The sequence below is a fragment of the Nelumbo lutea genome, chromosome 4 (genome assembly GCF_056320005.1).
Source record: "Nelumbo lutea isolate HS-2025 chromosome 4, American lotus-T2T, whole genome shotgun sequence".
Taxonomy (NCBI): domain Eukaryota; kingdom Viridiplantae; phylum Streptophyta; class Magnoliopsida; order Proteales; family Nelumbonaceae; genus Nelumbo; species Nelumbo lutea.
Window position 1 is genome coordinate 67,150,935 of NC_142687.1, and position 27,048 is coordinate 67,177,982.

The 27,048-nt window shown below is 39.7% G+C and overlaps 1 protein-coding gene across 1 annotated transcript in view; it reads left to right on the forward strand.

Annotated features, from left to right (window-relative positions):
* The window catches only part of BSH (transcription regulatory protein SNF5, putative (BSH)), a 58,771-nt gene that overhangs the window by 6,683 nt on the left and 25,040 nt on the right, over nt 1–27,048 (forward strand). The window lies entirely within an intron of this gene.

Sequence of the window (27,048 nt, forward strand, 5' to 3'; positions counted from 1 at the left end):
AATGAACTGAACGCTTTTTGGATTTTTCTGCCTATTCTTTGACAAGTATATTTTAACAGAAAATCTGAACATTGTATACGAGTGTGCATATGGCATGGAATGACATGCTTGTACATATAAAACTGGGGCTATAAAATGGGATTGTTTCTCTAGATCAGTAATTGTTCACCTTTTCAATTCCTTATTACGAGTCTCTGACTATTTGGGGCAGGCTGCATTTCTTTTGATAGGTAATTAAGTGATTCTACTAATAATGTAGAAATAAAGTAGATGAAAATAGCTGCAGTGTTACTTTGAAGATGAATGTGTCCAATTATCCTTTGGAATCCAACATTTGATGAAAAATTGGTTAGTCTTCCTCCATATGACCACACAAGACATTCTTGTTTTCCAATTTCAAAATTTTGCATCCTAAACTGGTATATCCTGATAGCCTTCCTTAACACACACCAACAACCACATGAAGTCTTATACTCTTGGAGAGATTTTTGTTTGATCAGCAACACAAAATTGATTCATTAGATTAAAACTGTTTGCAGAATTGCCCAGAACATAGAGCGTCTTTGAGTTCCTTGCTTTGCCAGACCATCAGCCAAACTGTTTGCAGACCTCCTAATCCATCTTATTTGGATTATCATATCTTTAGAAATCTGCTTGAATCTCCTGAATTCATTCCTTAACTTCCATATGATTCCTTCCCCTCTTTTCAACCAGCCCACAACTATTGAATCTCCTTAAATAATCAGCTTAGTAGTCCCCATTTCTTTATCTTTCTCTACTCCATAGACTGCTGCCAATAATTCTGATCTCACCACATCTCCATGCTGAATAGGACCTGTTATGGGCCCGGGTGTAGGATCGCGTCACGGGTCAGTCCATGGGGAAAAGCTCCTGTTTTCCCTTGTTCCTCCCCTTCCTAGCTGAACCTATCTTGGCATCCTAGAGGGTGATTTGTCTAAGAGATCACCGAACTCTCCTTTTACTCTCTTTCTTGACTGGAAATTTGATATCCTCATTCAATAATGGGGTCTCCTTAAATAGGAGATTACAAGAGTCCTAATCAAAGGGAGTCTCCTTGCTGAATAGGGAGACTTCCAGTTCTATCTTGCTAAGGATAAGATAAGCTAATCCTAATCTGATAAGCTACTAACAAGATAAGATAAGAGCAATAGAATAAGATAAGAACAAGCAAGATGATCTAATCTAATCTAGATAAGGCTGCTGTTGCCGAATTGGGTAGGATGAGAATCATTGAATCACTGCTGCTGCTGGCGGTGGGTCAGGTGCCTGTTGCTGCCGGTGGCGACGGTACGTCTTCCCGAGGAATGCGTCCATAACAGGACCTGAGTACAAAGCTAGAATGTTTCCATTTTCTTCCCTAATTACCCCAGCAATACCCGATGGTCCAGGATTGCCAATACAACTACCATCAAAGTTTAATTTCTTCCACCCAACACATGGAGGAGACCAGGCCTCATGAACAATCTGTCTTCTAGATGAAGAACCTGCAATTATTCCCCACAATCTGCAGAAATCTTCAACCTTAAAGTCAGCAAAGAACTTTAAAATGCTCACCCAATGTGCTACTTTGAGAGTAATCACCTCAATCACAGCTTCTTTACTTCTTTCCTTGTCTTCAAAGATTCTTAGATTCCTTTCCTCACAAATTGTCCAAATCACTGCTGCTTTAGTGCACCTCCACATAATTCTGCCTCTTCTTTTAGGGCATCTGAAAAGGTGAGAGCTAAAAACACCTTCCAAACAATCAGGGGGAAGCCAACTGCATCCAAAAAGAGATGAAAACCACTCCCAAATAGAAGTAGCAAAAGAACAGGAGACCAAAAGATGAAAGGCAGTCTCACCATACAACTTACATAAAGAGCACCAACTTGGGGACAGACACCACTTTGGTCTTTTCCTTTGAAGCAAATCACAGGTGCTAATGGATCCATGAAACACTTTCCAACAAAAAGCATTAACTTTTGGAGGGATGGGCCGAGAGCATATCTCCTTAACAGGGAAATGAGGAGAGGGGGTGGTGGAGGTAAGAGATTTAAAAAAGGACTTACAGGAAAAAGAGCCCAACTGACTAAGGGTCCACACTCTAGAATCTGAACCACCCTCCCCCAAACATATTGAACTCAACAGAAGAAGCAACGCTGAGAAATCGGAAATTTCAGATTCTCTCAGATTTCTAGTGAAGCCAAGATTCCAACTCAGGTTTGAAAGGTACGAGGAAGAGCTGATAAAATCACAACTAGGTTTACCTTTGAAACTAGAAAGCTCAAAGAGAGAAGGAAATTTGATATCCTCATTCAATAATGGGGTCTCCTTAAATAGGAGATTACAAGAGTCCTAATCAAAGGGAATCTCCTTGCTGAATAGGGAGACTTCCAGTTCTATCTTGCTAAGGATAAGATAAGCTAATCCTAATCTGATAAGCTACTAACAAGATAAGCTAATCCTAAGATTGTCATGGATAGCCTTCCAAGAAGCAGCCAGAGTAGCTCTATGTAAGCAGCCCACATCCCAACCGTTGTTTGACGGCCCATGGATATTTGAAATAACTCTAGTCCACAACCTCTAATTTTCTTTAGGAAATCTCCAAAGCCATTTACTCAATAAGGCTGAGTTCTTCAACTTAACATTTCCAATGCCTAGACCCCCCTCAATCTTCAATTGCATCACCTTATCCCATCTAACTAAATGATCTTTCTTCCCTTCACCAGGCTCTCAAAGGAAACCTCTCATTATCTTTTCAACTCTCTTTACCACAGCTTGAGGCCTGAACTTCGCCTTTTTCCAATCCACTCAATCAAGGGATTGTAAATACTCAAGTCTTTTATTACCGTTTCATCTTGCGTCCTTTTTGTGATTCCCCTACCTCTTCCTCTTTTAGATTCATTTACTTTCATTAGGTGTGGAGATTTTTCTTCCTCTTCATAGAAATAATCAGTAATAGTACATCTTTGCGAGTTTGTGTTGAGATGGTTATATAAGCATATAGAGGGTATTATGGGTATTTTCCATTGTATTGGACTTGTAGGAGGGAATTATCCATTATTATTGTATGGAAAATTATGTACTTTCATGCTATGTTCTCATAATGAATAAAATGTTGGAAGAGAGGGTTGTGGGGCATACTCTCACCTGGACCTTCTCTCTTCTCTATTCTTCTTCATTCTTAAACCTTAATCACATCATCTAATAGATCTAGAATAACCAAGTCTTTGTAATGGAGGAGCTGAAGAATCAAATTTGGAATTTTCTGTATTTCTATATATTTGGACAGTATGGGTACTTTCATCATTTTAACTAGTCCTGTGTGGGCCTGGGCTATAACATCTTGCTCCTCTAGTTTAGTAGGGCTTGTCTTTCAATTTTCAGTTTATTTGCATTAGTAGATAGAAAGTTATGTGTTTCTTGATGCACAAGGCAAGGAGTGGCATTTTTGTAATTATGGTGAACAGTATTCCAGGCCAAACAAGTCACTCTATAAATAGATGTATTCTCTTCCTTTTGAAGCTAATGAATGAATGAAAATTTCTTTAGAGAAAGTTTTCTGTATGATGTGATTCCTACAAACCCTAGAGTGATTCTAGGACCCTTTGGAGTGATTCCTTGGGATTTCTTTCTCTTTTCTCTTTCTCTAGCCTTTCTATCTCTCTCTCTCTCTCTCTCTCTTCTCTCTCTTTTTTGTCTTGTGATAGTTTGTTCCAGCCCTACTGCATCAGTTTTGGTATCAGAGCTAATGGTTAGTCACCATGTTCTCACAAAGTGACCGATTCTATGGGCCTAGGGTATCATTTAAACAATCTCACTAGTCTAGAATCAATGATGATAGGGTTTTTGAATCATATGAAGGGTCTATGGTTATTTTACTTGAGAAATTGGTGGAAGAAAGTAGATTTGGTAATGTCGGCTATAGGAGTAAGGTTTTCAACAATGTTAGAAGAGAAAGGGAAGTGCCTAATTTCAAGGGAGATGAAGATCGACAAGCATTCTTTGATTGGATTGCTATACTAGAAGAATATTTTGATTGGCATGATATGTTTGAAAAACAAAGGTTCAAATTTGTACGCATGAAGCTCGTGGGTATTGCTAAAGTATGGTGGAGAACTCTTGAGTAGCGACTAGAAAATAGAGGTGAATATCCTATTACCACATGGGTAGAGATGAATAGGTATTTGCAAGAAAAGTACATTCCACAATACTTCCTTGATGATCTATGTTGAAATAGTTTATTTTATTTCTTGTCTTTTAGTCTTGTCTTGGTAGGGTCTGTTTGGTTGATTAATGTCTTTTTTATTTTTCTGATTATTGTACTTCACTTACAGAGGGGCACAAGGGTCTTTTCCCCTTTTATTTTAGTCGCCCTATATATACTAATAGAAGCTGGCGCCGCCAGCACTGTTCCATTGCCAATCTCATCTTCTCTTTTACCTTCTCTCTTCTTCTCTTCTCTTCTCTTCCTCTTATTTCTGGCCAGCCACACTGTCAAGATGGTAACATAGCGGGAATACTGACTGAGAGAACAGATCGAACAGGCTTCCTTCCTTTTCCAACTTGCTGAATCTGGGCGGAACAGAAATCTGAATCTGGGCTGAAGAAAATATATCTACGACTGATACGTCCTTTTTTTCTCTTCCTTACCCTCCTTGGTCGTGGACCAAGTGAAAAAACTAAATGAATCTGGGCTGCTGAATGCTGTCAGACCTTTGTGAGGTTTAAACCTCCTGTTTTTTTTTGGATCGTGTGATCCTGTTCCTGTGTTAAAGTGACTGTAGGTCAAGGATGACCTGTTATCTTGATTTTTTGGCTTGAGTGTTAAGGATCTCTTCTGCTGATTAATGTTCTTAGACATTTTGGAAGGCTGGTAGGTTGAGACTGTTAAACTGTACAGGTCTGAAATCTGCCGAATCTTTCCTTTTTTGTCCTGAAATTGGTACTGTATGTGCTCAGACTGATTTTAAACCCAAGTGTGTGGGTGTGGACTGAGTACGTGTGCGGAGCAATTTTATTTTTGGAGTAAGGAGGGATCCTAAGTCCAGTGTTTGGGACTAATTGTCTGTTTTGACCATGTCATTTGAGAATTCTGCTACTTTGGGGGTTTCGGGAAATCATAATGGATTGAATGGGGGAATGGATATGAGCTTTCCCATGGATGTAATCCCCTTCGATGGACTAAACTACCTTGAGTGGTCTCGGGGAATAAAACTCTACATTACTGCTAGGGGGAAAATAGGATACATTAATGGGAAAGTGAAGGAACCAAAGGATGGAAGTGCTGAATATGATAAGTGGAACCAAAAAAATAGTATGGTTATGTCATGGCTCTTGGTTTCCATGCTGCCACAAGTAAGAAAGACATTCATGTGGGCTGAAATAGTTTGTGAAATATGGGAACAAGTGAAGTCTACTTATTCAGAGCAAAGGCACTATGCCAAGATATACCAACTGCAAGCTGAGTCCTCTACTTGCAAGTAGGGGGAGAGGAGTCTCTCAGTGTACTATTTGGATCTGACATTGATCTGGAAAGAACTGGATCACTATCAGAATGTAAATTGGAAGTGTGATGAAGATGCAAAGGCATACAAGTCACTTGTCTCTCAGCAATGTGTATTTGCTTTTCTCTTGGGGTTGAACCCTTCATATGAGTCCATGAGAGTACAGATTTTGGGAAGTAAAGACTTGCCATCAGTTCATGAGGTTTATGCCTTAGTCCAATCAGAAGAGAGTAGAAGAAGTGTGATGAATTGTGCGAAGGGTGAGCCAGTTGCCCTAGCTGTCCGGGGAAGTATAGATACTGTTGAGCAAGAGCAAGAGAAGAGAGGAGAGGAGAGGAGACAGAGAGGAAGAGAGGAGAGGAGAGGCGAGAGGACTGAAAGCTCCAAAAGAATACTGCAGGTGTGTGCGGTAGATATTATTTATACTAGTCTAGTCGTACAATATAAAGATGGGTAAAATTACAACAGTACCCTTGCGGTACTAAACCTGTGTACAATAACATTTGTCAACACTCCCCCTCAAGTTGGAGCATAGATATCAATCATGCCCAAATTGTGACAGAGATCATGATGTCTGGAATGGTTTAGCCCCTTTGTAAAGATGTTTGCAAGTTGGTTCTTAGAGCTGACATAGGGAGTACACATTTGCCTGTGATGACTTTCTCTCTGATAAAATGCTTGTCAACTTCAATGTGTTTTGTTCTATCACATAGCACTGGATTGGCAGCAATGCTTATAGCTGCTTTGTTATCACAGAATAGAGTCATAGGTTTGTCCACTAGGAAACCCAACTCACTCAACAGATTCTTTATCCACATGCCTTCAGCTACCACGTGGGCCATAGCACGATATTCAGCTTCAGCACTGGATCTAGCGACCACGTTTTGCTTTTTACTCCTCCATGTAACAAGGTTCCCTCCTTTGAGATCCAACCCAATCTACATCTGTATAAACTTCAACTTTCAAATGCCCGTGCTTTTGAATTAACAAGCCGGTGCCTGGAAACTTCTTTAAATATCAAAGGATTCTCTCTGCTGCTTCAAGATGAGAGGACCTAGGTGCATGCATGAATTGACTGAGGACACCAACAACATATGCAATGTCTGGACGAGTCATATAAAGGTATAACAATCTCCCTACAAGCCTCTGAAACTGTTTCACATCCTTGAGAGGTTCACCTTGGCTGTCACCTAATTTATGGTTGGGGTCAATGGGAGAGTCAACTGGCTTCACCCCCATCTTTCCAGTGTCTTGAAGTAAATCTAGGACATATTTCCTTTGAGAAATGAAGATACCCCTCTTTGATCGGGCAACTTCAATTCCAAGGAAGTATCTGGCAGGTCCTAGATCATTCGCTTCAAACTTAGTGGCAAGAAAAACCTTCAACTTCTAAATTTCATCCTTCCAGTCACCAGTAACAATTATGTCATCCACATATACAATTAAGGCAGCAATTTTACCTTCTCTTTTCACAAACAGTGTGTGATCCGATTGACATTGCTTGTATCCTCTCTGCTGAACCACAACATGGAATTTGCTGAACCAAGTTCTTGGTGATTGTTTCAGCCCGTATAAAGACTTCTTCAACTTGCACACTTTCTGTTAATTGCTTTGAGCCAGAAAACCAGGGGGTTGAATCATGTAAACTTCCTCTTCAAGGTCACCATTCAAGAATGCATTCTTGATGTCAAGCTGATGTAGATCCCAATTCAGATTAGCAACAAGAGAGAAAAGAACTCTAATGGAGTTCATCTTGGCAACAGGGGCAAAAGTTTCTGCATAATCAACTCCGTACACTTGAGTAAACCCCTTTGCCACTAAGCGAGCTTTATACCTCTCCACCGTTCCATCAGCCCTATGCTTGACAGTGAACACCCATTTACATCCAACTGGAACCTTTCCCTTAGGAAGATCAACAAGTTCCCATGTGCCATTTTTATGAAGGGCATTAATTTCTTCCTTCATGGCATTTGTCCATTCAGGAACTGAAAGAGCTTCTGCCACATTCTTGGGGATAGGGACACTGTTAATAGAGGTAAGGAAAGCACGAAATGAGGGTGAAATGTTCTCATAGGAAACAAAGTTGGAAATGAGATGTTTAGTGGTGCACAATCTAACACCTTTCCTATGAGCAATAGGAAGGTCAAGGTCATTAGCAACAGAGGAATCATTTTCAATAGAATCAGGAACATCATTGGGAGCCGAGTTACTTGAGTGAGTATGATCCTCCCTCGAGGAGTTTGGTGGCGCTGGAGGTACAACTTCTGGATTCTCCACAGCTCTTGAATTTGGTTGGCCTTTGCGACGATGAGAAAAGACACGAAAAGGCGGTGGATCAGGAAGAGAAGGGAGCTGAACCAGTTTCTCCTCATGCCTACACTCCCCTTGAGGAGAAATAGGATAAAAAGGATCATCTTCAAAGAAAGAAACATCCATGGAGACATAGAATTTCCGAAAAACAGGATCAAAACAACGGTACCCCTTATGAGTGAAGGAGTAACCAAGAAATATGCAAGGGATAGCACGAGAATCCAATTTCCCACGGGTGGGAGACAGATTTTGGACAAAGCACCGACAACCAAATGCATGAGAAGGAATATAAAGAAGGGGGGCCTTAGGAAAGAGAAGCTGATGTGGGGCTTTGTAGTCTAACCAATGAGAGGGCATACGGTTTATGAGGTAAGTAGAACAAAGAACAACTTCAAGCCAAAAATGTTTGGGGACATTCATATGAAGTAGTAAACCCCGAGCCACTTCAAGGAGATGTCGGTTCTTCCGTTCGGCCACACCATTTTGTTGCGGTGTGTGGGCACAAGAGCTTCGGTGAAGTAAACCACGTGAAGCAAAGAATTCAATGAGATCACTATGAAGAAATTCTTTTGCATTGTCTGACTGAAAAATTTGGATGTCAGTCTGAAATTGAGTGAAGACTATTCGCTGGAAATATTGAATGATTTTTGGTACTTCCTCCCTGGTTCGCATTGGATATACCCAAGTATATTTAGAATAATCATCAATGAGGGTAATGAAATATTTGTAGCCACTCTTAGATGGTAAAGTAACAGGACCCCATACATCAGAATGAACAATGTGAAAAGGAGATTCAGATTTATTATTTTTCTGAAGAAAATGAGTTCTACAATGTTTACTTAACTACACGTTTGACAAGAAAAATCAGAAACCGACATTGACTAAAACAGTTTTGGGAATACAACTTTCAAAGACTCAAAAGACAAATGACCAAGGCGACAATGCCATAAATAAACTTTACTCTTACAAGACTGACTCATACTCTGTAACATGAAGACCAGCCCTATTCTCCAGCATGTAAATCCATCAACCATACGTTCCCTACCAATCGTCCTCCCCGAGGCCAGATCTTGAATCACACAATGAGAAGGGAAAAAAGTCATGGAGCAATTTAAGGAATTAGTAACACTACTAACAGAGAACAAATTAATGGGAAATATTGGAACATGAAGGACATCAGAAAGGGTAAGACCAAGAGGAAGAGAGAGGGTTCCTTGAGAGCAAGAGAAGAGAGGAGAGGAGAGGAGATAGAGAGGAAAAGAGGAGAGGAGAGGCGAGATGATTAAAAGCCCCAAAAGAATACTACAGGCATGTGTAGTAGATATTATTTATACTAGTTTAGTCGTACAACATAAAGATGGGTAAAATTACAATAGTACCCTTGCGGTACTAAACCTGTGTACAATAGCATCTGTCAACAGATACTAATGTTAGAGGTTCCTTTAAGAAGGGTGATTCACAGAAGAGAGCATATGACAAAAGTAAACTTTGGTGCATTCACTGCCAGAAAACAAGACACACCAGAGACACATGTTGGGATCTCCATGAAAAACCTAAATGGGTAGAGGATTTGGGTAAGAAGTTATCATCTGATCAGGGTAAGAAACCAACTCAGCAAAATAAAAAAAGGTATAACTCAGCTAATATGGAATCTCAAGAGACTAGTACCAGTTTTGACCCTAAGGAAGAGATTATCAACTCCTTTCGTGACCATTTGGAGTTAAATGGTACGACTCTTCGCCAGATAGATTCTAGTCCTACCCCTTTTACCTCCTTTGCGTCTACATCAGGTAACACTGCCATTGCTCTCTATGTGTCATCTCATACATCTGATTTTCCTTGGGTAATTGACTCTGGAGCCTCGAACCACATGACCGGTAAGTCAAATTTATTTCAGGCATACAACCTTCTCTTTGGGAGAGATAAGGTGAGACTGGCTGATGGTTCATTCTCCACCATAGCCGACCAAGGAACCATATCTCTCCCACTTGGCATTACCCTCTCTAATGTGTTGCATGTTCCTAAATTGCCTATAAATTTACTTTCCATTAGTAGTATCACTAACTCTTTGAACTGTTCAGCTACATTCTTTCCGTCTTCATGTGTGCTTCAGGATTTGGCCTCGGGGAAGACAATTGGTAGAGGAAGCATGGTAGATGGTCTCTACATATTGGAGAAGAAAGCTGGTCTTGCGGCTACAAAGTCCTTGAGTTCGTCCTGTGAGAGTCAAGCCTATTTATGGCACAATTGTCTTGGTCATATTTCTTTTGAGTCATTAAAAGTTATGTTTCCCAAGTTGTTTAAGTCTTTGTCATTGAGTCAATTGCAGTGTTAGACGTGTCAATTGAGTAAGCGTTGTAGAAACTCTTTTCCTTTGAGAAATAAAAGATCTGAATTTCCGTTTCATATTGTCTATTCTGATGTTTGGGGCCCTGTTACTCTACCTACTGAGGTTGGCTATAAGTACTTTATTACTTTGATTGATGATTACTCTGGATATACTTGGGTTTACCTTGTGCGATATAGAGATGAAGTGCCTAAAATTGTGAAAGACTTTCAATACATGGTGTTTACCCAGTTCCAAACTGAAATTCATATTTTCCTGTCAGACAATGCAAAAGAATACTTCCATAGTGATCTCACAGAATTCTTTGCTTTGAGTGGATCTATTCAACGAAGCTCTTGTGCTCGGATATCCCAACAAAACGGTGTTGCTGAAAGAAAAAACCGGCACCTTCTCGAAGTAGCTCGTGGCTTGTTACACCATATGAATGTTCCAAAATGTTTTTGGATGGATGCTGTTATATGTGCCACGTACATTGTCAACCATATGCCATCTCGGTTACTAGAGTTTAAGACCCCACATTAGCTTTGGTTTCCCACAGTTCTGTTGTCTCCCATTCCAATGCGTGTTTTTGGGTGTTGTTGCTTTGTTCATAACTTGTCCCCTACTCGGGGTAAATTTGATCTTTGTGCTATTCCTTGTGTTTTCCTTGTTTACCCTTTATCCCAAAAGGGGTATCGTTGCTATGGTCCACCTCTCGTAAGTACTATGTCTACGTTGATGTATCATTCTTTGTGAATCAACATTTTTCTCGGTTTCTCCTCGGGGGAGAGTAGGGATGATGAGAAACACATCCAGGCTCAACTACCTCCTCTACCTGATCCTCCTCCATTCCGTGTCTTTCTCCGTCGTCACAAAAGCCAGTAGAGTTCAAGAGTCATGGAACCTGACACTATGCAACCAACATCATCAGATTCACCGGAGGCAAATCCTTCTCATCAGCCAGGTACACTTGTTCCTATTGATATGCTTGCACCTCTCAATGTTGATTCCCATGTCATTAATGATCTTGATGTTCCTATTGCTAAGAGAAAGGGTGTTAGATCCTGTACCACTAATCATCCTATCTCTCACTTTGTGTCCTATGACCATATTTCACTTTCATATCGTGCATTCCTCTCTTCTGTTGATAGTATCCCGATTCCTAAGAATGTGATAGAAGCTTTATCCAAACTTGAATGGACAGATGCAATGAAGGAAAAAATTGATGCATTACACAAAAATGGCACTTGGGAGTTGATAGATCTTCCTGAAGGGAAGGAACAAGTGGGTTGCAAGTGGGTGTTCACAGTGAAACACAAGGCTGATGGAACTGTCGAAAGGTACAAGGCCAGACTAGTGGCAAATGGTTTTACACAGGTATATGGAGTGGACTATGCAGAGACATCTGCCCCAGTAGCTAAGATGAACTCTATTAGGATTCTTCTTTTGTTGGCAGCAAACTTTGACTGGGAACTTCACCAATAGGACATTAAAAATGCCTTATTGAATGGTGACTTAGAAGAAGAAGTATACATGACCCAACCTCTAGGTTTTTGTTCCAAAGGCAGTGAGCAGAAAGTGTGCAGGTTAAAAAAATCTTTATATGGGTTGAAACAATCACCTCGAGCTTGGTTTAGTAAGTTCCACTTAACAGTATGGGGTTCAAACAGTGCCAGTCAGACCACACATTGTTTGTGAAGAAAGGTGAAGGGAAAGTTGCAGTTTTAATTGTGTATGTGGATGACATGGTGATCACAGGAGATTGGGAGACTGAAATACAGAAACTAAAAAAATTCTTAGCCACTCAATTTGAGGTGAAAGATCTAAGACCCTTACGTTATTTCCTTGGAATTGAAGTTGCCCGCTCTAAAAAGGGCATCTTTATTTCTCACTGGAAATATGTATTGGACCTACTAAAAGATACTGGCAAGCTAGGGGTGAAACCAATTGACTCACCAATTGAACTTAACTATCAGCTGGGAGACAATTAGGGGAAGTTCGTGAAAGATGTGAAGAAGTTTCAGACCTACGGCTCTTGTATTTGTATATGACTAAGCCAGATATTGCTTATGCAGTGGGCATCCTTAGCCAGTTCATGCACAATCCTAGGACAACTCACTTTGAATTTGCAGAGAGGGTCCTTAGATACCTCAAGAAGTTTCCTGGAGCTGATTTGTTGTTCCAGAAACATGGACATTTAAAGGCGGAAGTATATACTGATGCTGATTGGGCAGGGGCAGTTGATGACCGAAAGTCTACCAGTGGGTATTGTGCCTTTGTAGGAGGAAATTTGGTCACATGGAGAAGTAAGAAGCAAAGTGTGGTGGCTAGACCAGTGCTAAAGCAGAATACAAAGCTATGTCTCATGGGGTTGCTGAAATCACGTGGATAAGAAACCTATTAGGTGAACTGGGTTTTGTAGTTAGTAACTCTATGTCACTCTATTGCAATAATAAAGTTGCTATCAACATTGCAACTAATCCAGTCCTCCATGATAGGATGAAACACATTGAAGTGGACAAGCATTTTATTAGAGAGAAACTTGTGAATGGAGAAGTATGCACTCCATATGTCAGCTCAGAAGAACAACTTGCAGACATCTTCACCAAGGGTCTTCATCATGTGCGGCATAATGATTTGTGTGACAAGTTGGGCATGATTGACATCTATGCTCCAACTTGAGGGGGAGTGTTGAAATAGTTTATTTTATTTCTTGTCTTTTAATCTTGTCTTGGTAGGGTCTGTTTGGTTGATTAATGTCTTTTTTTATATTTCTGATTATTGTACTTCACTTACAGAGGGGCACAAGGGTCTTTTCCCCTTTTATTTTAGTCGCCCTATATATACTAATAGAAGCCGGCGCCGCCGGCACTGTTCCATTGCCAATCTCTTCTCTTCTCTTCTCCCTTCTCTTCTTCTCTTCTCTTCTCTTCCTCTTATTTCTGGCCGGCCACACTGTCAAGAATCTATATCAATGTTTTAAAAGGCATGCCTAGGCGCAGAGGCGAGGCGCTTTCTAGGTTGAGCACCTCACCCAGGCCAAGGCACACAAACCTTGAACAGTTGCTCGCCTTTGCGCCTAGGCGTGTGCCTCAGGCCAGATGACTGGCGGCCCAAGCGAGCGCCTGTATGATATACACAATCCAACTTAAAATAGGATTCAAAATTATATTAAAAAAAAACACAAAATAGGAAACTTAGAAAAAAAGGAAGTTGAATTGACAACTCTTTGCCAAAACAACCAAAAGGAAAAAAAAAAGAAAAGTTGGAGGGAAGACTTCCTTTGTCGAAAAGTTAGACTCCAGAAGACAAACCAAAGGAAGCTGAATCTCATTCAAGCTCAAGTTCGTCCAGTCCAAGCCTGAATTGAACAAAGCTAACAGTATCAGCCTATCAGGTATGCTATGTATTTTTTCTTCTTCTTCCTGCGGTAGTTGGCAGTCCAGGCTGAAACAGGGGCTCCGCCCTATTTTTCTTCTTCTTCTTCTGCCTCTTCTTCTTCATACAATACATGCATAAAAATAGGGGCTCTGCCCCTTTTATTTTTTTCGATTTTTTTTCAGTAAAACAGGGGCTCCGCCCTTTTATTTTTTTTTTGATTTTTCTCAATAAAATAGGGGCTCCACACTTGTTATTTTTTCGATTTTTCTCAGTAAAACAAGGCTCCGCCCTTCTTCTTCTTCTTCATAAAAATAGGGGATCCACCCCATTTTTTTCAGTTTTTCTCATTGAATTGAAACATATCGCTTTTTAGTTTTTATCATAAAAACAGGGGATTCACCCTCTATATGTGGAGTTGACTAATGTCAAGCAAGGTATGCTATTTGTAGTTCAATATATGCATAAGTCTGATGAATTATATTTTAGATGTGACTTTACAGAAAGTGAAAGGCACAAATCACTTCGTTTCATTAATGATGGACTAAGGGATGATATCGAGAATGAATTGTGTACAATTTAGATTTATGACTTAGATCATGCTTTTGAATTATTTCCGAAGATACAGAAGAGGCAGCTGATTACAATAAAGAATTTGAAGCCAATGGGAAGAAAGTACAAAGTTTAAGATAAAGATGATTTCTTGCATGTTGATGCCCCTCCTAGAGCTAAAGTTGTGAATGAAGAATTTCAAAAGGGTGCTGGCCAAGAAAATATTAGAATTGTTGAAGAAGGAACTTCCAACACCCATGGTCAGCTTGAGGCTAATGATCAAGAAGAGATAGAAGTGGAGCAAGTTGAAGAAATTCAGGTGCAAGATGCAAATGTGTTGGTTGTAATAGATGTTAGTAAGGAAGTAAGTTATGACTTTACCTTATAAGTTCAATGGAACCAATTCAAGAACGGCAGCATCAATAATGGCAGAAGTTCAAGAGTTTGCTGAAACCAAGGGGAGCCGAACACGTAGAGATGGAGATTTCTCAACTAGAGATTGAAGGAAAAGTTCCAAATGCTGCAGTTGAGATTTTGGATATGCAAGTTCATAGTGATAAGCAAGGGGAAGATTCACCACAAGATAGGCTGATTGGTGATGTAAGTGGTCAAGAAGCTAACATTATTTATTATTTAACAATGAAGGTTATGGAAAGAATTATTTCAGACATACATTGCTTTCAAGATCCATTTATAGCTATGTGTGTGACATCTACTCTACAGTCCAAGTATGTTGAAGTAGCTATGAGAAGTACTACTTTTGTCATTGAGGTACACCAACTTTTCATCCTCAAGTTCTTCAAAACTCAAGGACGAGTTTTTTTGAACCAAGGGAGACTAATGCATGAGTTGAAGAATCAAATTTGGAATTTCTGTATATATTTGGATAGTATGGGTATTTTCGTCATTTTAACTAGTCTTGTGTTGGCCTGGGCTAAACATCTTGTTCCTTTGGTTTAGTAGGGCTTGTTTTTCAATTTTCAGTTTATTTGTATTAGTAGAGAGAAAATTATTGTGTTTCTTGATGCACAAGACAAGGAGTGACATTTTTGTAATTATGGTGAACAGTATTCCGGGCCACACAAGTCACTCTATAAATAGATATATTCTCTTCCTTTTGGAGCTAATGAATGAATGAATGAAGATTTCTTTAGAGCAAGTTTGCTGTATGGAGTGATTTCTACAAACCCTAGAGTGATTCTAGGAACCCTTGGAGTGATTCCTTGGGATTTCTCTCTCATTTCTCTTTATACTCTCTCTCTCTCTTCTCTCTCATTTTTGTCGTGTGATAGTTTGTTCCATCCCTATTAGAGGTGTAAATCAGGCTGTGCTGGCCGACACGCAGGTCGAGCTGGGCTGTGCCTCTCTCCCTTGGGACAATTTTGGGGGTCGGTCCGGCACGGCCCATGGCCTGAGCCCATGCGGGCACATGCCATGCCGTGTTGTGCTGTAGGTTGTGCCGTGGGCTTGGGCCGGGCCAAAAAGGTCCGAACTTTTTTTTTTGTTTTTTTCGACATTTTGATTTTTTTTGCTAAGTAAAACTAAAATACTTAACTTTCCTTCGAAACAAATTGAAAAGATAAAAAATCTAACAAAGAAATGAAAAAAATACTTACCAAAATGCAAAATAGACAACAAATTGGAAAAATAGGAATTTTATTTCATTTAAAATATAAAAAATTATAAATTGAAAATAAAAAGTTACATTGTTGAAAAAATAACAAATAATTTAAATAAAATTGAAAAAACTACACCATCTCCTTGACTTTAATCATCTGTTTCATCAGGCGTAGTAGTGTCATGCCCTCCTTTGTCTTGTAATTTATTCTCAACATCCAACAAATCTTTAAAGTAGATGTCTTTTTCTTGTTTCTCATGGAAGAGAAAATGTCTGCCCAAGTGGCCGGTACCACCCTTGCTATTGAAGCTAAAGTCAATCCTACATTTTTGGCAAATGACTCTTTTTCCCTTTCCGTCAACCTCCTCAATTTTAAATACTTTCCAAATCGGGATAGTGAAGTTATTGTTGGGAATTGGTTTTAGGAGGAGCTGGCCATTTTTTAATTCTAACAAAATAATAATTAATTTAATTGCGCTTACCTAGATGGTCGGATTACCGGTTCAAAATCTCAATTTGATTTCAATGGTTGAAGCCTTAAAAGCCAAAGCCTCCTAATTTCTAAGTGTATGATAGTATGAAACGAGAGACTGAGAGAGTATGACAATTGAAAAGAGAATTGCTGAATTGGTGTGATGAGAATGGTGGAGGATAGGGCTATTTATAGGAATTGAAAATAATTCAATTGCCCAAAATACCCTAAAAACTAGTCATTTTTTAATTGTTGGGAGGGCTATTTTGGCATTTATCACTTTACCCAAATGCCCCCAAAGTCCCAAATTAGTTGTTATATTATAGGATATAGCTGTTGGAGGGACATTATTATCTTTTTCTTCTCCCAAAGCCAAAATACATAAATACCCCCATATTTTTAGGTTTATAGTTGTTGATTGAGGGGGTATTTCTGTAAAACCCCCTACAAAAGCTGAAGCTAGCCATTTGGGGGTCCCCTAAGGGCCCCAATGGCTAGTTTTCTCGAACAGGCTGCACTTGGCTTGTTGTAGGCCCGCAAGTTGCGTCGTGTCGGCCCATGGACCTGAAACCCCTGGTCCAGCAAGGCCCACATGCCGTTGTTTTGGGCTGCAAGCGGCACGGCCAGATTTACACCTTTATGCCCTATTGCATCACTTTGAACTTTATGTAGAAGAATTTTCTTCTCCTTTTAAAGGATGCTTTTTTTTATGTTCTATAATCCATTATGTTTGGGGTTTTGGTTCAGTATTTGCACAGGATGCATGAGGCATATGGTTTCTTGTTAGAATTAAGGGTCCATTTGGTTCGTAGTCAGAACCAGAACCAAAATCCTTTGGAATCAGAATCAGAATGGTCTAATCCCATAGTTTGTTTGGTTCAGATAGGAATGGGAATGAAAATTGGAATCGGTAGGAATAGAATTTCATTCCTGAGGGGCAGGGAATGGCCATTCCCTCAAATGGGGGAGTGGCATTCTAGCAGGAATGGGATTGGGATTCCGATTCTGCCCAACCAAACAGTTGGAATTGGAATAGCTCATTCAGATTCCAATTCCAGACTCCTATTCCTGCAAACCAAATGAGGCCTATATTTACAAATTTAAACTATATTAACATTTTCAAATCAAAAGACAAGGGCAACCTCCACAAGTAGGTTTGATTGATTGCTAAAAGGTCACTTCATTATCATAGCACTTGTATTACCATGCTATTATGGAAGTTATTTTTATTATAGAGACATGTCTAAGTGAGATTCTAATTAGGTTATAAGCTACATATTGTTTATCTTCTCTATCGCTCCCTACCCAAATCTACCCAAATTCATGCAGTTTATGAAGTTATGAATGGCTTCAGTAGGGTGAAGGATGTTGAGAAGTTAATGGAAAGGTTGGAGTTCTTACATAGGTGTTTAGTGGGTCAGTTCATACATTCAGATCCAGAAACCATTGAGTGGAGTTGGTTTGGCTTCATATTGGTGAGAAAAATGAATGGTGACTTGTTCTTGTTTAGTTTCAGGAGAAAGGATGGTGCACATTGGATCTTGTAAAGAAGTATTCAACTAGGTTCTCAGGATTGAGGCTAGATAGATGGGTGCCAAAGGTTGGACAGATGAAATCTTCAGTTGAGAAAACATATGTTTAAATCCAAAGATGACAAAAATAATTGAATGTTTAACAGATCTCAGGCAAATAGATTCCATGAAGTTATTTCCAATTGTAATTTGACAGTGATGCATGAAAAAGGAAATAAATACACACGGAGAAAATGAAACTTAGAAAAAATTGTTTTCTGACCACGGATAACTGGAGAACCCAATGCCTGGAGGCAACATTGGAACACCTCCCATTTCTTAGCTCAAATCATGCCCCCCTCCTCACAACTATAAATGGAATTAATTGGGGTCCAAAACTATTTAGATATGAATGCATATGGAATTTGGACTCCTTGGTTAAGGAGGTTATTAAAAGATAATGGGAACAAGAATATAGAGGTTCAAGAGGAAGCCAATTCATAGCCAAAACTAGAAAGCTGGCTATGGATCTCAAAACATGGAATAAAGAGAAGTTTGGTAATATATTAGTAGAAATCTACTGAATCAAAAAACTATAAAGAAAAGAAGTGTTTCTTGTGGAAGAAGAAAAAGAGAAGAGAAGAAGTTGAGAAAGAAAGAGAGAGCAAATCAAATCTGGCCGCTCTCTCCATTAGTATTTATACTTTAATTAAAAAAGAGAGTACATTGACTAATATTCCCTTATAGCGTGGCTAACACATAAAACTGCATATAAAACTAATAAACATCACTCCAAAGGGTCCCAACAAGTGTTTTGTGGTCCCCACTTCCCATGTAAACAAATAATAAACAAAACAACTAATAAATCTGCACAAAATCCTTAACACCCCCCCTCAAGTTTGTTGTAAATGTCATACATTCCGAACTTGTGTAGGTCATGTTCAAGCGTGTTCTTTGCAACCCTTTTGGTGAAAACATCAACTAACTATAACTCAGAGAAGACATAATGTAAGCAAACTTCTCCAACTGTCGCCTTTTCTCTTATGTAGTGTCTATCAACCTCAATGTGCTTTGTCTTGTCATGTTGAACTGGATTATGGGCAATATTGGTTATAGCTTGGTGTTTTGGAATGGTAGATTACTGATGTATTTCATTCTATTGCCAATTGGCATATTTATACAGTAAGCCGCTGCAATAAATAGAAAGAAGAAAAAATAGAAAGAAAAGAAAATAGAAAGTACAAGAATAGAAAGAAAGAAATAGAAAGAAAAACTTTCTAAATCAATCCTTCCACAATCCTAGGAATATATACAATTTTGTTTTTACACAACTACCAAATATAGATCTGCACTAGTAACCCCACGTTTTCCAACACTCCCCCTCAAGCTGGTGAATAGAGATCCTCCATTCCCAGTTTGGCTATAATTTTTCGAAAGTCTGTACTATTGAGCCCTTTAGTAAGTACATCGGTCAGTTGTCATTTTGTAGATCATAGGGAGTGCAAATCAACTTGTTGTCCAGTTTCTCTTTCATAAAGTGTCGGTCAATTTCGATGTGCTTCATCCTGTCATGTTGAACAGGATTGTGAGCAATATTGATGGCTGACTTGTTATCACAATATAGTTTCATAGGCTCTTCTCATGGAATCTTCAGGTCTTCTAAAATCATCTTCAACCTGAGTAATTCACATACTCCTTGTGCCATAGCCTTGATTTTTGCCTCTGCACTTGATCGAGCCACTACATTTTGCTTCTTACTCCTCCAAGTGACTAAGTTTGCTCCGGAAGTAGACCGTCTATCTACTGGAGATCCTGCATAATCTTCAAGAGCCAGTCCCCCATTTCTTCTGAATAAAATTCCTTTTCCTGGATTGGCTTTCAAATAGTGCAGAATTCGATGAGCAGCCTGCAGATGAACTTCTTTAGGATTATGCATAAACTGACTTATTACACTTATAGCGTATGCAATATCTGGCCGTGTATGTGCAAGATAAATGAGTTTTCCAACCAATCTTTGGAACATCTCCTTGTCTACACTTGCATTCTTGCTGGCTTCACCAAGTTTATGATTGGGATCTATAGGCGTGGAAGCTGGTTTACATGCCATATTTCCTGTTTCTCTCAAAAGATCAACAACATACTTTTGTTGAGAGATAAAGATGCCTTGTTTAGAATGTGCTACTTTAATTCCGATAAAATACTTTAGTCTCCCCAAGTCTTTTATCTCAAATTCTTTGGAAAGGCAGTTTTTCAATGCTTCATTCTCCTTTTTATCATTCCCAGTAACGATTATATCGTCCACATAGACTAATAGTGTAGTAACTCCCCCTGAGTCTGTGTGTTTGATAAACAATGTGTGGTCACCTTGACTTTGCTTGTAACCTGTACTAAGCATCACCTTTGTAAACCTTCCAAACCATGCTCTCGGAGATTGTTTGAGGCCGTACAATGCTTTCTTCAACCTACAAACTTTGTTCCCCTTAATGCCTTCTCTAAAACCCGGTGGAATGTCCATGTATATCTCCTCTTCTAGATCACCATGGAGAAATGCATTCTTTACATCAAACTGTTGTAAATCCCAATTTTAGTTAGCAACCAAAGACAACAACACCCTTACTGTATTCATTTTAGCTACTGGGACAAAAGTTTCCTGATAATCTACCCCATAAGTCTGTGTATATTCCTTGGCTACCAGTTGTGCTTTGTACCTTTCTAACGACCCATCAGATTTGTACTTAATTGTGAACATCCATTTACAACCTATAGTCTTCTTGTTTCTTGGTAGATCCACAACTTCCCATGTGTTGTTCTTTTCTAGTGCCTCCATTTCCACTCTCATGGCTTTTCTCCACTCCTTATTAGAAAGTGCCTCGGCTAGAGTATTAGGAATTGGAATGGTGTTAAGGCTGACTAGAAAACTTTTATGGGATTTAGAGAATCTTTGGAACAATACAGATTTGGCTAAAGGGTACAATGGGCGTTTGGTACATTCTTTGGTTCTTTTTCTCAGTGCAATAGGTAGGTCATACTCAGACTGTGAAGGTGCAGGTTTAGGTTTTGCATATCCCTCAGTTCCAGGATTAGGAGTTGAATCTTGGACTTGCACAAGTTGAGGATCTGGATTTCTTCTCCTAGAGTAAACCTGCATATATCTCACATCATCATGCACATCATTGGTGGGGTTAACAGTGTCTGAATTTGGTTCAATGGTCGGGTTGTTTGACTCTTGTTGAGACTCGAGAATGTGGGGCTCAGAGGGATGTGATTCTTGACGGTTGGATGACTGTGAGGAGGGTAATACATCTAAGGAGAGTAGATCCGAGGCCTTATCTTCCATTAATGAGGGCTCCCCCTGAAGATAAGGTTGAACGAAAAAGGATTGTCCCTCCTCAAATGTGACATCGATGGAGGTGTAAGTTTTTCTGGTGGCTGGATGATAACATTTATAACTTTTCTAAGTTGGGGAATATCCCAAGAAGACACACCTGATTACTCGTGGATCTAATTTTCCCTTATTATGGACATGAACAAAGGCAGTGCAGCCAAAAATTCTTGGTGTGAGATTATTTGAGGTCCGATTATTAGGGTAGAATTGAAAAGGACTTGTATTGGGCTTCGGTTGTCAAGAACTTTAGATGGTAGCCTATTTATGGTGTATGCAGCAGTAAGGACAGCTTCCCCCCAATATTGTTTTGGCACCCGGTTTTGAAAGAGAAAGGCTCGGGTGGTTTGCAAAAGATGGCCATTTTTCCTCTCAGCTATCCCATTCTGTTAGGGAGTGTTAACACAGGAGGATTCATGCACAATGCATTTTTCTGAAAAAATGGGGACAAATTCTGATTAAAATAATCTGTAGCATTATCAGATCGAAACCTTTTAATTCTCACACCAAACTGAGTTTGGACCATGTTATGAAAGTTGGGAAGTATGGTACCCACATCAGATTTAGACTTAAGAAGAAATATCCATGTGACCCTAGTGCAATCGTCAATAAAGGTGACAAACCATCTAGAACCAGTAATGTTGGGAATTTGAGAAGGGCCCCATATATCCGAATGAATCAAATAAAAAGGAGTTGAAGATTGTTAGCGTAGGGGTATTTCTATCTTTATACCTTGATTGATGTTGCTGATCTGTAATGTTGTGTTGAAACATGTGCTCTTAACTTAAGTAAGGGCACATAGGTCTTTTCAGTTATGTTTTAATAATAATATAAATACTTACTGGCCGACTGGGAGAAGTCATGTTGACTCTTTTAGTTCGAACCAAAATTCTCTCTTCTCTCTTTCTCTCTTTCTCTCTTTCTCTATCACTCTTTCTTCTTCTACATAATTGAACTCAGTTAGGCCGAACTCTAAGGTAGACCTGAATTCTATCATGGTATCAGAGCTAGGTTAAATTTGCCTAGATTTCTGCTTGCCTAGGGTTCATTCTTTGCGCACCCTATCTAGGGTTTTCCTCTTTTTTTTTTTTTTTTTTTTTTTTTTTTTTCTGTGTTCGATTGGAGATAAGGGAAAGGGCTGAAAAGGAGTGATCGCCCTCTTCCCTTGGGGGTCTCTATGCCTCCAATCAGGTCGTATGTGGTCGGTTGTTGTGATTTCTGAGATCACCCTCTCCTAGTAGAGGAAGAATAGAGGGCCGAACTGTGTGTGGCTGTTGTGTGTGAAGCGGCTGTTGTGTGTGGACTGCTCTCCTGCTCGCATGGGTGTTACTTCAGCAAGCATAATGCAGATGGATCCATTGAGAGGTATAAAGTTCGATTAGTTGCAAGAGGGTTTACACAGACTTGTGGCATAGATTATTTGGAGACCTTTCCCCCGGTAGCCAAGATGACCACCATTGGAGTCCTATTATCCCTTGTAGCAAGTCACACTTGGCCTTTATACCAAATGGATGTGAAAAATGCTTTTTTGAATGGAGATCTGTAGGAAGAGGTTTATATGCGTTTGCCTCCTGGATTCTATGATGCAGAAACAAGTAAGAAGGTTTGTCAGCTCAACAAGGCTTTGTATGGTTTGAAACAGTCACCTAGGACTTGGTTCGATAGGTTCAGACTTGCCCTTGTGAAGTTTGGTTATGTACAGGCCCAGTCAGATCATACTCTATTCATCAAGAGGGTGGAGTCCTCCTTGACACTACTGGTAGTATATGTTGATGATGTTGTGGTTACAGGGAATGATAGCCATGAGATTGAATCCCTTAAACAGCTCATTCATCAAGAATTTGAGGTGAAAGACCTTGGTGTACTCCGGTATTTTTCGGGTATTGAGGTTGCTAGATCCAAACAAGGGATTTTTATCTCTCAGAGGAAATATGTCCTAGATCTGTTGGCAGAAACTGGAAAGTTAGGTGTCAAGTTTGCAGATACACCAATTGAACAGAACCACAGGATTAGTGCAGAGAGCGGGGAGCTTCTTGAAGACAAGGTTATGCTCCAGCGATTGGTAGGAAAGCTCCTATATCTCTGCCTCACTCGGCCGGATATTACTTATGCTGCTAGTGTTGTCAGCTAGTACATGCATTCTCCTAGAACCACACATCTTCTTGCGGTAGAAAGAATTTTAGCCTACTTGAAAAGATGCCCGGGTAGGGGTATACTGTTCAAGAACAATAACCACATGAAGGTGGAGGTCTATACAGATGCCGATTGGGCTGGGAGTGTTGATGACAGACGGTCCACCTAAGGATATTGTGCCCTTGTGGGAGGAAACATTGTCTCCTGGAGAAGTAAGAAACAAAGTGTTGTCTCCCGGTCTAGTGCTGAAGTAGAATACAGGTCCATGGCCAACGGAGTGGCTGAAATCCTATGGCTAAGATCTCTACTTGAGGAGTTGGGTATTGAGTATGAGAGAGGGTCTCATCTCATTGAAGTTGACCGACATTTTGTACGAGAGAGGGTCTCATCTCAAGAAGTATGCCTCCCTTACATCACATCTAGTATGCAACTAGCAGATATCCTCACTAAAGCTGTATCTAGAAAGAAGCTAGTAGCGGATCTATCCAAGTTGGGAATGATAAACATTTACTCCCAACTTGAGGGGGAGTGTAGAGAAACTGTGGGGCCACTCTGTCCATAGGGTAGAATGTACCTAGTCTATCTGTTATGTTATTCTGTTATTCTAGTTCTGTTATTTACTTTTCAGTTTTTATATTGTTAAGTGTTATGATGTAAACACCAAGGGCAGATATGTCCTTTCATGTAACTAGCATAACATATAAATATTAAATTGAAGTGGCGGCGGCAGATCATTGAGAATCTGTCCTTCCTTTCAAACCTGTGTTCTACTGCTCTCTCACTACTCTTTCTCCTCTTTCTTCTCCACTTACTCTTCTGTTCGAACCTAAATTTTCTTAGCGCCCAAGACTGATAGCAGTCTTGAACATCTTCAGAAACATATAAATACAATATGACCGACTAGAGAATTGTCTTATTCTCTAGATTGAATCAGTTTTCTCCTCCTCCTCTTCTTTCTCTTTTCTCTCTTTCTTTTGTCTTTATTCTCTGCTAACCTAGGGCTGAAACCAGTATAGATTTGTTCTGTAACATGGTATCAGAGCAAATATAAATAGTTAAGGTTAACCCAAAATTTCCTTGTTCGTCTTCTGCCCTAGATCTCTGCAGAGATCTCATCGATCCCTTGGAGTTTCACAGAAAGGCTGAAAGGGAGTTTTCGTTTTTCCCTCTTGGAGGTTTTCATGCCTCAAGTTGGTTGTGTGGTGCTTGTTTCATGTGGTTTGTAGAAACCCTCTAATTGATGGATCGAAGAGGGCTGTTTTAGGTGGTGTGGTGATCGGATCAGTGTAGTACTGATTTATGAAGTTCAAACAAGTAGGTTGTATGGGTGATACCATGTGAGATAGGTAGTAATCAATTGCAGGTCTGGTAGTATGTGTTTTGGTGCATTTGGGTATCTTCTATGATGCTGAAACAACAGGGCTGCAATGACAGTTAGGGTTAAGAAAGGTAAAAAAAAACACGTGCAGTGTGGTGGTTAGCAAATGAAGTGGTGTGAAGTACTAGTGAGCGGAGTTTTTTTTTTTTTCTATGGCAGCCATGGCAGCAATGGGAGGCACAAATCTAGTGTTATGATTCCCCTTGATTATCTTTAGTGTGCAAATGACCTCTATTAAGTTGAACGGTGAGAATTATGTACCTTGGGAAAAATTTGTAGAAGTCTTTCTTAGGGCTAAGAAGGTGAAGCATGTGATAGAGGAGAAACCCTTAGCCGACTCTTAGGATTGCAATGAGTGGGAACAAGAAGATGCATAGATTATAATATGGTTGCGGAATAGTATGGAACCATAGATTAGTGTGAATTTTATGTTCTTAGATATAGCCAAAGAGATTTGGGACCATGCAAAGAAGCTGTACTCTAGACAAGACAACATTACCAAAGTATATCAGCTTTACCAGGAGTATTCTAATCTGTAACAAGGAAATCAAAGTTTTGAGGAGTATTATGCTAGTATGAGGAATCTTCGGAATGAATTGAATGCTTATCATCCCCCTATATCTGATGTTAAAGTTCAGCAACAACAGAGAGAATAACTTGATGGGACCAGATTTCTAGTAGGGTTGAAGTGTGGATATGAATCGGTGAGAGCATAGATACTAGGCGGATATGCTCTTTCCTCTCTGGAGGAAGTGTTTGCTCGTCTCCAGAGGATTTCTATTGGACCTTCAGAACATCCTACTGTGACTGATAGATCTGCCTTTGTAGCAACTAGAGCTGGAGGTCGTGGTGGTAGAGGAGGATCTTGAGGAAGTCAGCTAGGTCGTGGTGTAAGTAATGGTCCCATGTTCAACCATGGTGGTGGATGTTTTGGAGGTCGAGACTCAAGGGAAGCATGTGGTAATGGTGTGAGGAGGTGTACACACTGTGGTATTGAGGGGTATACTATCAAATTTTGTTATGATTTACATGGGCCACCCTCTACCTGGGCCAATCATTCGGTGGCTAATAGTGGTGGTATGAGAGGTGAAATTCAGCATAGTGATCCGACACCTTCTACGCTCACAGATGTTTTTGGGAAAGAGATGATGACTGTTCCACATGATGAGTACGAGCGGTTTCTTTAGGCTACATCACAACAGAATACAACTACCCTTGCCCACAGGTATGGCTTGTCTGGTATTCCAAATCCTCTCATTAGATTACTGATTTTGGAGCTTCCGATCACATGACTGGGACTCCAGGTGTATTTTCTTTTCTTTCTTAGTCCCCTACTTAACACACAGTTACCCTTGCTAATAATGGCTCCACATCTACTATCAGTGGTGTTGGTAATGCTAAACTAGACTCCTTACCCTTGTCCTCAGTTTTGTATGTTTATGAAATTCCTTTTAACTTTATGTCTGTTAGTAAATTAACCAAGTTTATTAATTGATCCATTGCGTTTTACTTTTCCTCTCGTGTTTTTTAGGATCTCAATATGAGGATGAAAATTGGTGGAGGGCATGAAGCTGGTGGATTGTATTACCTTGATGGTGGTGGCTCTTCAACAACGCTTAAGTCGTTTCTTTCTCCTCTTTAGTGGCATTGCCAACTTGGTCATCCATCTCTTAAAGCTCTCAAGTTACTTGTTCTGTCTTTGGGTAGTCTTTCTACTTTGGAATGTGAGTCGTGTTAGTATGGGAATTACCATCATGTTCCCTTTAGGTCTAGGAGTGATAGCCATCCGTCGAGTCCTTTTTTTTCATCCATTTGGACATTTAGGGTCGAAATAAAATAGTGTCATACAATGGTTACAAATATTTTGTAATTTTTGTTGATGATTATTCAAGGATGACATGGCTTTATCTTATGAAAGGAGTGAAGTGTTTTTTATTTTCCAAAAGTTTCATGCTGAAATCCATACTCAATTTGGTGAGCCTATTAAAATCCTTTGTTCTGATAATGGCCGAGAATATTTTTATACACCTTTTCAGCAATGTTTGGAACAACATGGTGTTAACCATCAAACCTCATGCACTTACACCCCTCAACAAAATGGGGTTACTGTAAGAAAGAACTGCCACCTCTTGGAAATTGCTCTGTCCCTTTTACACCACATGAACGTTTCCAAATGTTTTTGGAGTGATGCTGTACTTACATCTTGCTTTCTTGTTAACTGGATGCTCATGTCTATTCTTAAAGGTCATTCTTCCTTCTCCATCTTGTTTCCCTCTTTGTCTCCTCTACCTCTCACACCTAAGACTTTTGAGTGTGTTTGCTTTGTTCATAATCTTGGGTCTGGAATGGACAAGTTAGATGCACGATCTACCGAGTGTCTTTCTTGGCTATTCTAGAACCCAGAAAGGGTATAAGTGTTATAATCCCAGTTCTCAATGTTCTTTTGTTTGTGCTGATGTAACGTTCTTTGAGTTTGTTCCA